Source organism: Cyanistes caeruleus, chromosome 6 (genome assembly GCF_971803275.1).
Source record: "Cyanistes caeruleus chromosome 6, bCyaCae1.hap1.1, whole genome shotgun sequence".
In the NCBI taxonomy this organism is placed as follows: Eukaryota; Metazoa; Chordata; class Aves; order Passeriformes; family Paridae; genus Cyanistes; species Cyanistes caeruleus.
The window spans coordinates 38763630-38780488 of NC_141706.1; the positions used below are offsets into that span (position 1 = coordinate 38763630).

At 38.1% G+C, this 16859-nt stretch overlaps 1 protein-coding gene across 6 annotated transcripts in view; it reads right to left on the bottom strand.

Annotated features, from left to right (window-relative positions):
• Positions 1–16859, bottom strand: part of CDIN1 (CDAN1 interacting nuclease 1) — a 123593-nt gene that overhangs the window by 8004 nt on the left and 98730 nt on the right. The window contains exon 11 of one of the 6 annotated variants that reach the window (XR_015288614.1): positions 8104–8157. The exons of 4 other annotated variants lie outside the window; for them this stretch is intronic. The gene's annotated coding sequence lies outside the window, so the exon portion shown is untranslated. Of the gene's footprint in view, positions 1–8100; positions 8158–16859 lie in introns of all 6 variants that reach the window. One more of the 6 variants, XR_015288615.1, reaches the window with a different exon arrangement.

Genomic DNA, 16859 nt, shown 5'->3' on the forward strand with positions numbered 1-16859 from the left:
TGTTGGTTCATGTCCTAACATCTACTAAAATACACTTTTGTTTTGTTTTGTTTATTAACAGTATTCCAGATGCTCAACTCTCAAGTGGTTGTGTGTACTTAAGGTACAACATGTTTTTCTTTCAGTCTCAGCACGTTCAAAAATCAGGTTGATGATTTCTTTGCACAGTAGATTGTAAGGTTTTGTGCTCTAAAGACACACCTACATGGTGACCCTATGCCTGCACTGCAGGATTGGGCTGATGTATTGAAAATTAACATGATACTCACACCAACATTTTAGAAAAGAGATTTTTAACCCTTATGTTGCTGGATTGCTTCATGGAAATAAAGGCCACAATCTTTTCAGAAAATCACAGAATGGTTTGGGTGGGAAGGGACCTTAAAGATCATCTACTTTCAAGCTCCTGCTGTAGGCAGGGGTGCCTCCCACTGAGATCAGGTTGCTCAGTGCTCCATCCAACCTGACCTTGAACACTCCCAGGGCCATCCACAACCTCTCTTGGCAAGCTGTTCCACCGCCTCTCCCCCTTTAATGCAGCCCACAATGTACTTGGCCTTCTGGGTCGTGAGTTAACACTGCTGGCTGTTTCTGGCTCTGGTGGGGATCACTTGGGTATGCATCTCAGAAAACTGTATTTTGGCTGGCTGGGAAGATAGTTCCAGCATCTGGCTAAAAGGCATAACAGACAGTGTTCCAAGTATGTTGTTTGGTAACTTGGAGATAAATGCAATATTCTCAGAAATATAAAGATTCTACATTAGTTAACCATTTCAATATAGGGCAAAGTGACCACAGGCACCCTGGATAAGGGACATAACAAAGCAAAAGAAGCTCAGCCAAAATACCCTAAAATCTGAAAGGCACAATACAATAAAAAATTTTTACATCTTTTTCAGAAGCTTCAAAATTTTCATCCTGGTAGAGAAAGTCTAATATTCTATTCTGCATTAGGTGTGGCATCATTTATTTGTCTTTCATAACTCAGGGTCAGCACATTGTTTTACTGTCCACTGTTTTGCAAGTCCATTAATGCGTTCCTGTTCAAAACAGCAACACCCTTCCAATCCTACACTATGCAGCTTGAGGACCAGCTTATTAAAGCAGTGCTGCTTCTATTTTAACTTGTGCTACTTGTATTTACCAGTTAATACATTGTAAGAATGGCAGAACTCTTTGAATAAGCAGGAAACAAAGATGGTTGCTTGCACTGCAGAACTGTTCCACATATTGTTGCTGAAAGCATCACTTTCTGATTAAATCCAGGCAAGGAATGTTGCTTCTTGAGGTACTTGCTTGTTACTCAGTTTCCCTTAGAAAACATTATGCCATTAGTTTGCTCCCCAGAGACTGTGGATGCAAGGGCACTATTGTTTGATTCTGCACATTTGAAGATGTGGATCAGTGTTGAGAGGAGTTACTGAGGTTATTTCAAACATTTTGTTAAACTCACAGCAGCCTTCCCAAAGGAATGCTTGGCTGAAAACTGCCTCTTATCCTGGGTGACAGAGAACATGAGAAAAGCCTTTGAGTACTGTTAGATTGAAGTCCAGGCAGCCACAAGTGCTGGTCAACTCATGTTGCCACTAGGTGATTAACAGTTGTTTATTTTTAGGGCTGAAAGTAACAGGCCATCCTAAGGCCAGTGCAAGATGATATCTGAATAATCTGTGAGTGCCTCATAGTTTGCAGAAATCTTTTCTTTCTGTGCAGCTGTTTATCTGGTGTCAGTGCTCACCAGAAAGACAGGATATGCCAAAAGTGCATTTAACCAAGGAGGCAGAACTGTTCTTACAGAATTAGATTTTCCTTTAATAACTATTTTAAACCAGAACCAAACTAACCAGAAAAGCTGCTAAGCAAATTTTGATAGCAGAAATATTGATAAATAAAGGCACTATGTATTTTGATAAATAAAGGCACCTGTGTGTTTACTATTTGCTGAGCATAAATCTCGTAGCCAGCATTAAAGCTATCTCAAGACATTTTGAATGAATTATTAGACAATTCAGTATCTTCAAATCCTTATACACAAATATGCAATAAAAAAAACAATGTAACAGATGAATTAACAAATGGAGGACAGCTCATCTGTGGTTCCAACTTCCCAGATCAGAGAATTAGAAGACCAGATAGTAAATCATACTGAGTATCTCCCCACAATGCTGCTTAGCAGTTAACTACCAAACACACTATTGCCCATAATTGACAGGCAGAAGCATTTTATGTGTGATGCTGTACTTAAATTTACTGTCTCTCAAAATGTAAGTCACCTATCTGTATTAAGCAGGGAACAGATAAAAAAGGAAGTGGTATCTTTGCTGCCCATTACAGTGGCACTTGATGCCCACCCCGAAGGAAGGCAAACACCTCCTCTGACCCTGAATATTCTGCCTTTGGAATCCACTGGCAAACTTTAATTTAAGCGTGCCTGGTACACACTTATTTTTAATGCCTGAGGCTCCTCAGCTTGTCTCTCAGTTGATTCATATATCCAGTATCTGTTCAATCCAAACTGGTCCCACCCCACTTCATATCTGAAAACAATTTGGGATTTAATTGTTATCCAGAAAGGAGTGCATCCTGAAATATACAAGTCTTATGTATCACCTGCAAAATATCCAGTCTCCCAGAAGAGATACTTTCACATGGTGAAAGTTGGAGACTGTTTCAGAGACTCAAGGAGACCACGAAGGCAATCTGTAGAGTTACCTTCATTATTAGGTGAAGTAAGCGCATAACTGTGGATGAGCAAAGAAATCTACTTCCCTTTTTTGTCTTCTCTCTTCTTAAATATTTATATATCTACACATAGAGCTCCACCACATGCACCTTCTGAAAACTTCATGCTATTTAGATTCATTTATAAGTTAGTTACTCTTTCTCAGTGTATACCAATACTAAACCAAATTGCATTTCAGCTTTCTTTGCTTACTGTGCACTGAACTTTTCTGGGCTCACCATCAAGGTACAGAATTACCCTCAAAAGGAAGACATAAAAATATACATGGCAATGTACGTGAGCCCAGAAGGAGGGAGAGGAAGAATCAGAGGAAAATGTTATCACTTGTGAAGTTTTAAAAGCAATGGCACATTGAGTTAGCCAGTGACATATTACAATCCATGCCTGATGAGAACTGAGGCAGAAGTCTGCAAGACTGTAAAACCACTTAGTATTAACATTTTTCTTCACAGAAATACATGTTGAAAAAAAGTGGAAGACAGCTGGACTACATATTCTTGTGTCCCTTCCCCTCCCCCTCCCTTCCCTTCCCTTCCCTTCCCTTCCCTTCCCTTCCCTTCCCTTCCCTTCCCTTCCCTTCCCTTCCCTTCCCTTCCCTTCCCTTCCCTTCCCTTCCCTTCCCTTCCCTTCCCTTCCCTTCCCTTCCCTTCCCTTCCCTTCCCTTCCCTTCCCTTCCCTTCCCTTCCCTTCCCTTCCCTTCCCTTCCCTTCCCTTCCCTTCCCTTCCCTTCCCTTCCCTTCCCTTCCCTTCCCTTCCCTTCCCTTCCCTTCCCTTCCCTTCCCTTTCTCTGCCATGCAATTGTTAGATTGCTAGATAAATGAATATTGTAGGTTGGCAGACATCTAAGGGCATCAAAGACAACACCAGCAGTCTCATTTTAAACAAAACAGAAGTGTGACCTATTGAGCTCCTAGTCCTGTTCAATTTCTGTTCCCTTTAAGACAAAAGAAAAACTAATAGAAAATAAAGTAACAATAAGAAGGAAAATAAACACCACTTTTCCCTTCAAAGATATATTAAGCTTGAGTAAGGTGGCTTGAAATGTCATGAATAATGAGTTTTACCAACCTTTCTGAGACTTGGCTAACTTCCACCTGAACACAGTCATTTTGTTGTTTTTTGTTTCTTACATTGCATAAAAGCTCAGAGTAAGTAAATTAAGTGATAAGATTAGTATCTGTTCTGACCAGCTGTCTCTCCCTCTCTCTTGTTAGCCAAAAATAGCAAGTTTTTTTGTCCCTTAAAGTGCTTATTTTCCAGTCCTTATATTTGTGATTGCAATATCAAAAAATACCATGCATCCAAAACGTAAGGAAGGACAGTAGTTTAAAATGGTTCCTGAATTCCACAGGAACCTCTCAAGAAAGCTGTCTCTCACAGAAATCCACTTGTCAGGAACAGCCATAATGCAGCTTAAGGAGAGGTGATGACATAAGGTTTCCATATGCTCCGACCTCAGTACACATTACTGAATATGTTGAAGACACCTTCAACTTGAACTGAGTAATGGAAGACCAACACAGACAATAAAAAGATTCTTGTCAGTCCCCTCAGTTTATGGCACTCTTGCAAAAGAGGTGGGGGTCTTCCTGTTCTGTTCAAGTTACACCATTATTAACTGGAAAGCATAAAATACCCCAACCAAACTCCAAAAACACACAGCAAGAAGAGGAAAATAGAGTCAATAAAAAAGAGGGAAGAGAGAACAACTCCATCTCATTTAACACTCAGAGAACATTTACACAATTTCAATTACTTCAACTTCTAGGATCTCTCCGTATCAACTATTGACTTATGCCAAAGATTTCAAAATGTCTTTTTGTACATTTGAAGTATCACATTTTTACAAATCAGTATTTCTATGCTGGAGGCAACTTTGTAGGTTTGTGAACAGCAGACTAGTATACCTCAGTTAGATGTTACATATTACCACACACCAATACAAATACACCCGTCAAGTCTGGCACCATCCTTCTGAAGAAGGAGATGAATTCTCAATGGTATTTAGAGCTTTTCAGTACTAAGTCTTTGTTATGCAGAATGACCCAATGACAAAGTTATTTTCATCAGGCTAAATGATGCAAACTGATTATCACCTGAAATAGTGTGGTATATTCTGCCCTGGTTACAAAAACAAGCTGTGCTGCCACAAAAATCAGCTGCCCTAAAGTCCTTCCCTGCTCAGAAGTACACATCAAGATGTATAACTTGATGCAGGTCTGCATACATTTTTTCCCTCAAGCCTCCCTAGGTCTAAAGCACTAAGATAAACTGCTAAAGGAAAACTTGCACAGGCATTGCATTTTTGCTGAGGGCAAATAGGACTTGCAGTCTGAGGTCAGAATATCTCTGTTTCCACAGTTGCTAAATCCACATTAACATTTTTAAAAGCTATTTCTAAAGCCATACCAATAGATTAAGCATTATTTTTAGTTAAGTTCAAAGAGAAGAAGAAGTACAGCTTTGCCTGTTCTACCTGATTTCACTATGGCAACAGCAGAAAAATGGTAAATTCAGGAGATTAAGAGAACTATAATTCCAGCTGAACTAGCAAAAATAAGAATTAAAAATTAATTTATAATTTCTTGATTACCTACAGGCACTTTTGAACCATTCTTTAATTAAAAAAAAAAATTAAGTCAGACCACATAGAAAATGATAGAAACGGTACAGAACAGCTTCTCTTTGCTTAAATAATGTTTCCACTTTAATGTACTTATTTGCTCTCATTTGCTTAACACCACCAGTGTTTAGTACTGTGCAAATTTATGGAAATCTGACTTTAAAGAGCTTTGTGATTCTGAGTGATTTTTTAATTTTTGATATACTTAAACTGAAGTGCCTTGATGAGATTCTGGAAAAAATGAAATAAAACTCAGTAGCATGTAATGATGTCTTGTGACATGCTGTGAGGTAATATAAGCAGTAACATGTCATCACTGTGGGTAAAATAATCTGAATGCTTTCATTTTGGTTTACTTTGCACAAGTCTGTCCTGTGACTATAAAAAACTATAAATAAAACCTAGTAAAACTTCTTCCTCATGGGCATTTAAAGACAACTGTGCAATTGCAGAATACCTTACTTATATATTGCAGGACCTGCAAGATTTATATTAGAAGAACCCAAACTGCATTCCACTTTTTAAAAAATTAAACAAACCCAAACCAGATACTATATTTAGATTGCTACTGTGTAAATACATAATTAAAAAAAAAATTAAAAGAAATCACAGAATGGGTCAGGTTGGAAGTGACCACAGTGGGTCATCTGGTGCAACCTCCCAGCTCAAGTAGGGTCATCCTAGAGCACATGGCACAGGCTTGTGTTCAGGAAGTCCTTGAGTATCTCCAGTGAGGGAGACTTTACAACCTCTCTGAACAATCTGTTCCAGTGCCCAGTCACTCACACAGTAAGGAAGTTCTTCCTTGTGTTCAGGTGGAACTTTCTGTGATTCAGTTTCTGCCCACTGTGTTGCCTGGTACCTGGAAGGAGAGCCTGGATCCATCCTCTGACACCCTCCCTTCAGATACTGACAGACCTTGATGAGGTCCCCTCGCAGCCATCTCTTCTTGAGGCTGAACAGGCCCAACTCCCTCAGCCTTTCCTCCTAAGAGAGATGCTCCAGTCCCTTCATCATCTTCAGAATCCTCCACTGGACCAGCTCCAGCAGCTCCCTGTCTCTCTTGTCCTGAGGAGCCCAGAACTGGACACAGCACTCCAGGTCAGGCCTCACCAGGGCTGAGCAGAGGGGCAGGATCCCCTCCCTTGACCTGCTGCCAATGCTCCTCCTAGGGCAGCCCAGGATCCCATTGGCTTTCATGGCCATAAGGATCATGGCCAGCTTCCTGTCCCCAGCACCACCAGGTCCTTCTCTGCAGTAAAGGGACAAAGTAATGCAGCTAGAGAAAGGGCAAAATAATCATATGAAGTGTTGGGACAGAGATTTTCAGTACAAATCTAGAAATACTGTATTTTTTTGAAGACTTGCTTAGTCCTCATCTGGAAACTGCACACAGCTCAAGAAAGACACATAATAGTCAGATATGGAGCAAGGCTACTGCACTGTCCAGGAAAAAGAACAGTTCTTTATTGCATTGAGCCAGAGCTGATCTGGCTCTATCACTTTGGCCTGTGACAGGAGTGGGTCACACCCCAGAGTAGGATGACCCAAGGTGTGACTAGAGCACTTGCTCTATGGCTTTTTGGCTGTCAGTCTGTGCTCTGAGGAGACAAGGACTAGAGGGAGGCCTTTTGCATGGGAGAATAGAGGATTTATTGCTCTGGGGAATCTTGGGGGCAAAAGACAGAAAATGCAAGTGTGCAACAGCCGAAATAGGGAGGCAGTTCAAAGGGAGGGTACAAAGCATCAGCTAATCAGAGCTATCCTGGGGAGGGTAACAGGCAGGGTTCACAAAATCATCATCCAATAACAGAGGTAGGGGGTGAAATTTGGTCACATGGACTAATCAAATGTCAAAGTTTAGGGGATTTCTGAAGAGGAATTCCAAGCATGCAGTGGGCCTAAGAGGGATTGACAGGAGACTCAGGGTAGATTGACAACATGGGGTTGGAGGGTCTCATTTGGACCAAACCATCAACACGGGCAATAACAGAATAACAGAACATAACATTAACAAGAAACATACTGCAACAGTTCTTCATAGGAAGAATGAAGAAATGAATTTGGTCTTTCCAGCCTAGGAAAAGGTACTGTCCTCCACCAACACATCAGGGAGACTAATGCACTGGGTCTAGAAAAAACTTCCAGTGAGACCAGTGGGACCTTTAAATTATTTTAAAATTCCACTTAGTATGTTTAACAAATAGGTTACAAGATACAGTGTTTATCACAGCTGGGGATTAGACACAGTGACAAAACCTTACACTTTTCTGAATGTAGTACATAAAACTAGTAATAGAAAATGCACTCTCATGCAATCTGGAATGATATCACCACTGCTAACAGAATTAAACAGACTCAAATGTCTTTTTTCTGCCTGAGGAAAAAAGACAAATGTCTGTATAATATGACATATATTTATAAAACAAGATACCAGAAAGTCACCCAGAATGCAGGAAAAGAAAGAGTTTAAAAAAATGTAAGATTAAAATAAATCTTCTTTTGAAATGAACATTATGAATTTGAACCATGCTTATTTGCCCACAGACATAGCTTAAGAATTTACTTTTCATAAATAATAATGCCTTGTCTGATTTTTATCAAAGTTAACATCTTCAAATTGCAAAGGTCCTCTACACTTGGTAGTTAAATACATAAAGACAGGAAAACTTTTCTAATTGAAGAAGTATTTGCAACTTTTCTAATTTCACTTTTTGTTTTTACAACATACCACTACCTCAAGCTCTTCTGGTTCAGTGTTATCCAGATTACTCCTGCCTAATCCTCAAGCCTAAAGAAAAGAGAATCAAAGGTACATTGAAAGAAATGAAACCACCACCAAACCTCAGAAATCTGTAATAGCATCATCACTAGATCCTTGTACTAGTTCTCGGGGGAGAAAAAAAATAATCTTTACGCAATACCCATGCCAATCGCCCACTTTATATACCATGTTCCTCCCCTTTAAAAAAAAAAATAAAAAAAAAATTATGAATTCTTCTCAAGGTCCTTGTTGTAAGGTACATAGCTCATAAAAGGTTTCTGGACCAAGTGACCCTCTTATTATGTCTATCATACCTAGAGAAATGGACTCATTGTGAATATTACGTGCATAAAGCTCACAACAAATCTAATGGTAAGTGAAGGCACAAAACTCTCAATGGAGAGGTTGTGCCCGTAAACCAACTTCCTGGCAGAGGCAAAACATGACAGGTGGAATGTAATGCAATCCCTGCCATCCCCAACAAGCTTGCCTGCAGTAAAAATAGCTGAGTAGGGCTGAACAGTTTTTGCTTACAAATAGAACTAAATTTAACAGTAAAACTGAACAAAGCAATAGCAACTGAATCAAATGTGACAGCAAAAATCCCATTTTATGCACACACTTTATTACTGTTCTTAACTTAGTGTTTGTGTAGTGAGTGAATTTATGCTTCAGTATGTCTAAAACTGAATTACAGAGATGCATACAGAGGTAATTTTCTTTAGTCACCTACCAATTGAATGAGAAAAAAGAGAACAGCTATTCTAGAAGAAACGTACACTCGATTCCTTTGTTTTATTTGTCCAATCACAGAACAAAAAATATTTAAGGATGAGCTACAAAGTGTCAGATATCAGATTCAAAGTGTGAAGAAAGAACCATTTCTAACTACTTTCATATATTGCTTCTAGAAAGAATCCTCTTCATTACATTGTTTTTGGGATAATTAAAAAGTAAGAGGCATAAGAGATGAAAGTGACATACTCTCACTGTACATTTTCTCTTTGTAAAAACAAAAATGTAGAAAGATATGTGAACCAGAAGTGTGGTGTGAAACAACTGGACAATAATTGAAGCAAAGGTCCCAAATGTTAGAAAAACAGAGCAAAATTATTATCCCCATTCAGCATTACTTGGCACTTGCCAACAAACTTGCAACAAAGGCTGATGATAATCCAACAGATACTGAATGATGGCACTCATATGTTAACGCAGTTTCAGAAATATAAATGATCTAAGACAAGTTATGTAAGGAGCAAGCAACCACTTCTCCTGGTTTTGTACCCAGAGCTTAGTGAAACAAAGTATGTATTTTAAAGATTTTTCCAAAAAACAAGAGAAACAAACTCAACGATTTTATTGTACCATCAGAAAGGTGAGTTTAAATATGAGGATCTCAATTTACAAGAAATATCTTTAACACTAAAATGACTTTGAAATCCTTTACCTTTTGTTAACTTAAGGATTTCTAGATGCATCTGACAAAATCAGTAATTCTCATGTTGGGCCAACTTATAGTTAAACAGTCCATGTATTTTTAAATTTTGTATACTTTAACAACTTCTATATTCACTAGATTTTAACAATTTTGAGAGATTGTCAGGAAGACATGCTTGATAGTTCAAAGTTTTTTCATTACTAAAATGAAAATGATGAACTGGAAAATTAAATATCAGTTTTAAAAATAGTACTTCAAAGTAGAGACCAAACTGATTTTGGTATATTTCTGAGTTACCACTCTATGTTAACCAGGTCATCTTTAAACATATCTTTTTGTTGTCTTGCACATAGAGTAGATATTACAATCATGGAATCATACAACGGTCTAGGTTGGAAGGGACCTCAAAGGTCATCCAGTTCCAACTCCCCTGCTGTGGGCAGGGACACCTTCCACTAGATCAGGCTGCTCCAAGCCCCATCCAGCCTGGTCTTGAACACTTCCAGGGGTAGGGCATCCACAGCTTCTCTGGGAAACCTGTTCCAGTGCCCCACCACCCTGACAAGAGCTCTTTTAATACCTAAGATAAACCTGCTCTCAGTTTGGAACCATTCTCTCTTCTGTCATTTTATGCTCTTGTAAAAAGTCCCTCTCTATCTTTCAGGTACTGGAAGGCCACAATTAGATCACCCTGAAGCCTTATCTTTTCCAGGCTGAACACTCCCAATTCTCTGGGCCTTTCCTCACAGGAGAGTTTCTCCATCCCTCTGATCATCTCTGTGACCTCCTCTGGACTCTCTCCAGCAGCTCCATGTCCTTGCTGTGCTGGCATCCCAGAGCTGGTGCAGCCCTGCAGGTGGGGTCTCAGCAGAGCAGAGCAGAGGGGCAGAATCCCCTCCCTGCCCTGCTGCCCACGCTGCTCTGGATGCAGCCCAGGACACCTTTGGCTCTCTGGGCTGGGAGTGCCCATGGCTGGGTCATGCCCAGCCTCTCACAAATTAATGCTACCTTTAGAATAAGTGAGGGGTAAATATTTGGCTCTCAAGAATGGTCTTATGGGAAATGTGTATTATGTTTACTGTTATTTGATGACGAAATGTCAACAGACTAAAATATTTCTTTAATAAATGAGTCCTTTCAATAAAAGCATCAATAGTTTGCCTGGTTTTAAAATACAATTTCAATGCAACACATTGAAAAAATAATACTAATGTAAAAGCTGTGCCATGTGCATTAGTCCATATTAAACCACAGCCTCCCAGCTCCTGGGAGGGTATTGTTAAAGGTCTGACAAACCACAGCTACAAGAAAATTCAGAGATCATAATAAAAATCTTTACTTATCACTTTGTGCCTAGCAATAATTCACTGACTGTATTAAGGATAGGCCAATAACTCTGTCTTTGTAGGTTTAATATAAAACCATTAAAATAGATGGTATCTTAAAAAAAAAAAGTAAGTAAACATTAAGGATGTTGTGAATACATACATATATATTACACTGAACTGTTTATATTATGTGGTGTTTTTCCACAACACGTGGGGGGCAAAATGGTTTTGATTACCTCACTAAAACACAAATGAAGAAATATTGACCATTCAGTCAGGAGTTGCAGGCACTGGACTGTATGATAGGGACCTTCCAAATACAATTGAAGAAAATGTACCTCATAAATAATGCTCTGCCCATTATGGCAGAGACAGTCAACTGACACTTCACAGGATGCGATATGAAAAAACAAGGGGCCCGCATGATGACACGGAAATTATTGCAGTAGTTCAAAATGAAAACATTAATGAACAAAAAGTTCTCTTTTCTCAATATATAACATTGTTTACTAGTTCAGATTTTTCCTCCTGTTTTGAAGCATTCCCTCTCATTCATACTCCCTTACATGAATGGAAGGTAAACAGATGTACTAAAGTCTCTCACAACACTACAGCATCTCTCAGTTGTTTATTTTAATTTCTGGCATACATTATGATCCGCACTTAATGGATCCTCTGTTTTTATGTTATTTTGATTATATCAGCATGTATTTTAGTCATTGATCAGCAACTCCGTTTGTATTTTATATCACAAATTGTTGTCAATGCAAGAAATGGGATGAGATGAAAACAAAGTTATATAGAATTACAAAATAACAGTTGTTAATGAATTATATTTGTGATGCATGACTTGTCAGAATTACATTTAACAGTAGGTAATGAATGCTTCTTTGTACTTCCATAAATTTGATAGAAAAAAAGGTTGATTTCAGAGATGAAAAAAATTTTGCAATTACCAGCTGCTAATCACATCTGAGGATTATTGGACTTTCTAAGAAGTCAGGGATGACATTAGATGCCTCTTTATAGTTACTGTTACCAGTAACTTGGTGATCTCAGGTGGATCTTTAGTAAACAGTATTTCTAACAAAACCCTGTTATAATGTTCTCAAAACTCAGTTTGGTCCCAGGGAGTTACTTTTCCAGCTGTTACTCTTTATTGTGCAGACACCAGAGAAGCAATGCAGAATGAGCTGTACCACTCACTACTTGTCTGAGTAACATTCAATTTCACATCAGACTCAAAATGAATAGTTTTAACACAGAAGTTAACCCAAACAAAAGAACTCAAATATGTTTTGATATAGCAACATTAAAATGTAGTGATTTTGGACCAAAATGAAGGTATTTTTGAAGAAATTTTTCAGTTTAGTGTGCTGAAACATATTTCAACATTAAATAGCATTCCCCCTGATCCCCCTCCCCTTTCTTTTAAAAAGTTGGCATGTGGTTAGACTCCTTTAATTCCAATGAAGTAGTAAAGAAGAGTGAAGGAAGGGATATGATTCTCCAGCACCACAACAGCTATGCACATTAAAAATAGAGCATTGCAGAACTGCAGTTGTTGCTTTATTAAAAATTACGGGAGGGAAAACATTTCAAGTTCACCCAAATAATTGATATATTCTCAGCCGGACTGAAGCAGACATTTCACTTTGACTTTTACAGCAGCAATGTTGAAACTTAGGAAAACTTTGTTCTCTGTCCAAAACTGCCACAAACAGCCAACAAAAAAATTCCTCAACAAATTTTCTGGAGTGACAATGATTATTTTAAATAAAAGAAAGAAAAGTACTGTAAGAAATCAAAGAAACAGGTCATTTTGATATCAAATAACCAAAAGGAATGTTTTGGACTTATCTCCACCACAGTCTGATGAAGCTTTTCAGATTTTTAGTACTTGCTTATCTTTGTTAATATACTCAAGCATGCATATATATCTTCTGAGAGTTCTGCTTTAATGGCTCAGCTGACAGGATATGTTAAAAGACACCAAAAAATGAGTAGGAAGTTTGATCTCCATGAACAATGCTATCGACATTTAGACTACAAAAAGTGCAAGACTGATCCATACATTAAAAAGCAACCCAAATTAAAAATGTGGAAAATAGACAAATCATTACACCACCCACCCCACAACACCCCAAATTGGAGGTAAGTTTCATAACAAATGAAACGTATTCAGACAGACAACTTCAACTCCATACCTACCTTCCAGTTCTCTATCCTGTCTTTTAACTTAAAGGTTGTTTATAAATTATATAGGAAAAGATTCCCAGGAAATAAAGTCAGAATAGCACTAACCTGATGATTTATATATTGCTGTGGTAACATAAAAACCAGCACAGTTATAGATATGCTTACATATACATGAATAAATGTATATGCAGGTGAAAGAGAGTATGCTTATGACGGGACGCTCTATATTAAAGTAACCTTGGCTAAATTTTGATTTTCCTCATGACAAGGCAAATATAGTGAAGACCTGAGTAACATTACAACCAACTCTGTGCACCACCCCTGCTTTCTAATCCAAACATTTTACCTTCTGGACAATCCATGTTAAAAGAAATATGGTTTGTTTTTCCACTCCTGCACCCCTTCCACTAAATTTAAAGTGTAAATTTATTAAATTGATTAAGGAAAAACATAGGATAAATAGGAGTAATTTTCCCTTTTCAGAGAAAAGTGTGACTGCTTTCACAGATTTACCTGAATTCCACGAAGGCAAATACTTTCTTTTTAGAATTAAAATTCATTAGGAATACAACCCAATATATAAAAGAAACGTGAATATTTGTTCTGGGCTACTTTTTAATTTGTTTTGTAAACTGAACAGATCATACAAAGTTAATTTCAGTATAGCAGTTGATTCCATACATGCAGAATCAATATGAATATTGTAGTAAAACTTTTATTACAGAATAAACTGACTTTGGCAAGACATTGAACTGTGTAAAAAGAAAGCTGTATATTTTCTGAATGACTGACTTTTAAGAACAAAACAATACAGAAAATGTTGTTAAAATGGGCATTTTTGTAATACATTTATAACTTGGCCAAAAGTCAACCACTCTTCACTTCTGCTATACTAACTGAAGTTCATTGCCAAATAGTTTTTTACTCTCACTAATCAGTTTGGAAAACTGGAATTTTAGGAGTTTAGAAATCCTGGCCAAAATTTTTAATTTGTTAGTCTGATACAATCAATGACTCAAAACATTTCTTGTGTGCTATAACTCTCTTCTACTGAAAGTACCTGATTACACAAAGTGCTTAATTTAGAAGATAATACTTTAGTTGCTTTAAGGAGGGAAGTATAAGATTGTTGAGTATCTTCTATATCATATACATTTTAACAATGACCAGACCATGTACTTGAGGGCATTGTCCATTGAGCTCTGTCAGGCTGGTGCTGAGTCCACTGCCCTGGGGAGCCTGTTCAGTACCCAGCCACCCTCTGGGTGAAGAACCGTTCCCTAATATCCAACCTAAGCCTCCCCTGACACAACTTCAGGGCATTCTCTGGGGTCCTGTCACAGCCACCACAGAGATCAGTGCCAGCCCCTCCTCTGCCCCTCACAAGACCTGCAGCAAGGTCTCCCTGCAGTGTCTGCTTCTGCATGCTGAACAAAACAAGTGATCTCAGCTGCCCCTCATATGGCTTCCTCTCCAGAACTTTCACCCTAAGCAGTATTACCTTATAAAAGACAATTACTACTTTTTTTTTTTTTTTTTTTCTTTTCCATTTACCATATTTGTGGTTTTGTGTTTTGAAACTACACTGGATAGTTCCAGTTATAACAGTGATGATCCACCACTTTTTCTGTGCTACAGAATACGTCCATGTTTTTTACACTCAGGTTTTGTCATATTGGATGTGTTTTTCATAAAACAGGATTATTATTTTCCAGGATCTGGGAAGTTTCAAACGACTTCAATTTATTTAGAATGCAGTATATTAATTTCCAGTAACCACAATGTGACTAAACCTAAACATTTTGTCTGTTCTGCATTTTTTCAGTAACCGCAACGTGACTAAACCTAAACATTTTGTCTGTTCTGCATTTCACTTGCTAACAATAAAATAATCACTTTCAATTATAATAATTTAAATTAAAATTGACTTTGTAATGTATAGTGAGACTGAAATAAGTGCTAAGACTAAACATCTACAAAGCATGTAATTAATTTTAGGAAACAATGTTTTTAGGAAACATTATTTGCTTTGAATAACTCAACTGATTCAAAATAATTCTGCTTTGAAGCCATCTGGCTATATCAAAGGGTTAATTTAAGCAGGAAAATAAATTTTTGACATATGACTAGATAACATGAGACTCAGTAATAAAAAATTCCAAGTCTTTCTTCTGCTGTTTCTCTTCCAGATTAATGAAACTTTTATGTTTGGTATTAAGTTGTGTCTTGATTTGTTCCATTACTGCTGTCAGGCTACTCTTCCACCCCCAGATGTTGGAATACAGCTCTAAGATAACTGATTTTACTAGTGGGACCATAACAAGAACAATTTGCTTACACAGATATGGATATGATGGTCTGCCATGAAATACTCAGGCTGGAGCCAGGGCATGGAGCTCAAGTATACAGACGGAGGGCAAGTGAAGACCAGACTAAAAATACTGCTACTCCTCAAAGCTGGTTTTAAGAAATCAGGAGCACATAAATAGGAATTTCTCCCTACCTCCTCACTTCTTTTTTTTCTTTTCAGGAAACATTAGTGTTCTCTGTCCTGTTTACAAACTCAGTTTTTCAAAAGAGAAACCAAACAGTACATTCTCTAGTTCAATTTCATGAGTCTTTCTTTACTGACATTACATTAACATAGGAAGGAGATAAGAGTATTGCTAGTAATGAAAAGGACCTATGCCCTACATCAGGCCTTATGAAATTTGGCCTCTGTAGAAATTCTCATTCCACATATTTAGAGGGTAATGAGAGTTAGTAATTGTTCAGATTGGAGCTTTTATACGTCTTTTTAAGTAGGAGAAGCAGCAGATATTATTCTAGCCCACTGATGATCCTCTCTATTGTTATCAGTACACTTTAGCACATGGTTGAGAAATGTGGTCACACGCTCCCATGTGTCCCTCATACCTAACCTGTACTCTTGATGTGGGGTCCTATGGAAATCTGTGTTCACCTGATGTTTGCAACACAAAGTAGCACGCATGGAGTCAAAGGGCAATAATGGGTCCTGTGTTCCAGCTGCTCAATAACTTGTCAGGATTTACAAAACTAAACCATAGTGGGCAAAAGTTAGTTAAAGCTAGAAACATTCCCAGGTAAAAGTAGTAAGGAAAAACATCTTGTGACCTACTGCTTGTAGACATTATACTATCTCTTAATACTCTACTATAGAACACTCAATGTTATTCCAGTTTTTTTATATCTGGGTTTTCAATACCCCAAGCGTTAAATCACAGTTTGCCACTGCTGTAATCTGTTTCAGCCAGTCCTGGGACTTGGAAGATCCCTTGGCAGATCTGTGGTGACTATGGTCCCCAGCTGCCTGCAACTCACCTCAGTAACGCATTGAGACCTTGTTGTTGCCTACGTGGAAATTGTATAATCCTGCAATTACCATGAACATGGTAGTTTGTAACCTGCCTGCTGCTTTCTCACAGCAAGAGCTGCAACTATTCCAATCAATCTGTAAATTCGGGATTAGCTTAGCTCTCTGGAGAGATGATCACACTTGTAACTGACAAAATATATCACTTATAGACCCCAAATTCCAACATGGAAGGAAAACCTTGAATCCCAACTGCAAGATGTGGAATCATGGCAACTTTTCTCCTGGCAAAGACTTGAATTTGTCTTCAAAACTCAGGTGGTTAGGGTCCAATATGGGTAACAGATAATAGGCAAACCCACAGTAGTAAGTTACTGCATATTTTCTAACAAGAACTCCTATTGTAAATATTTCTCAGTTAATGATTTAG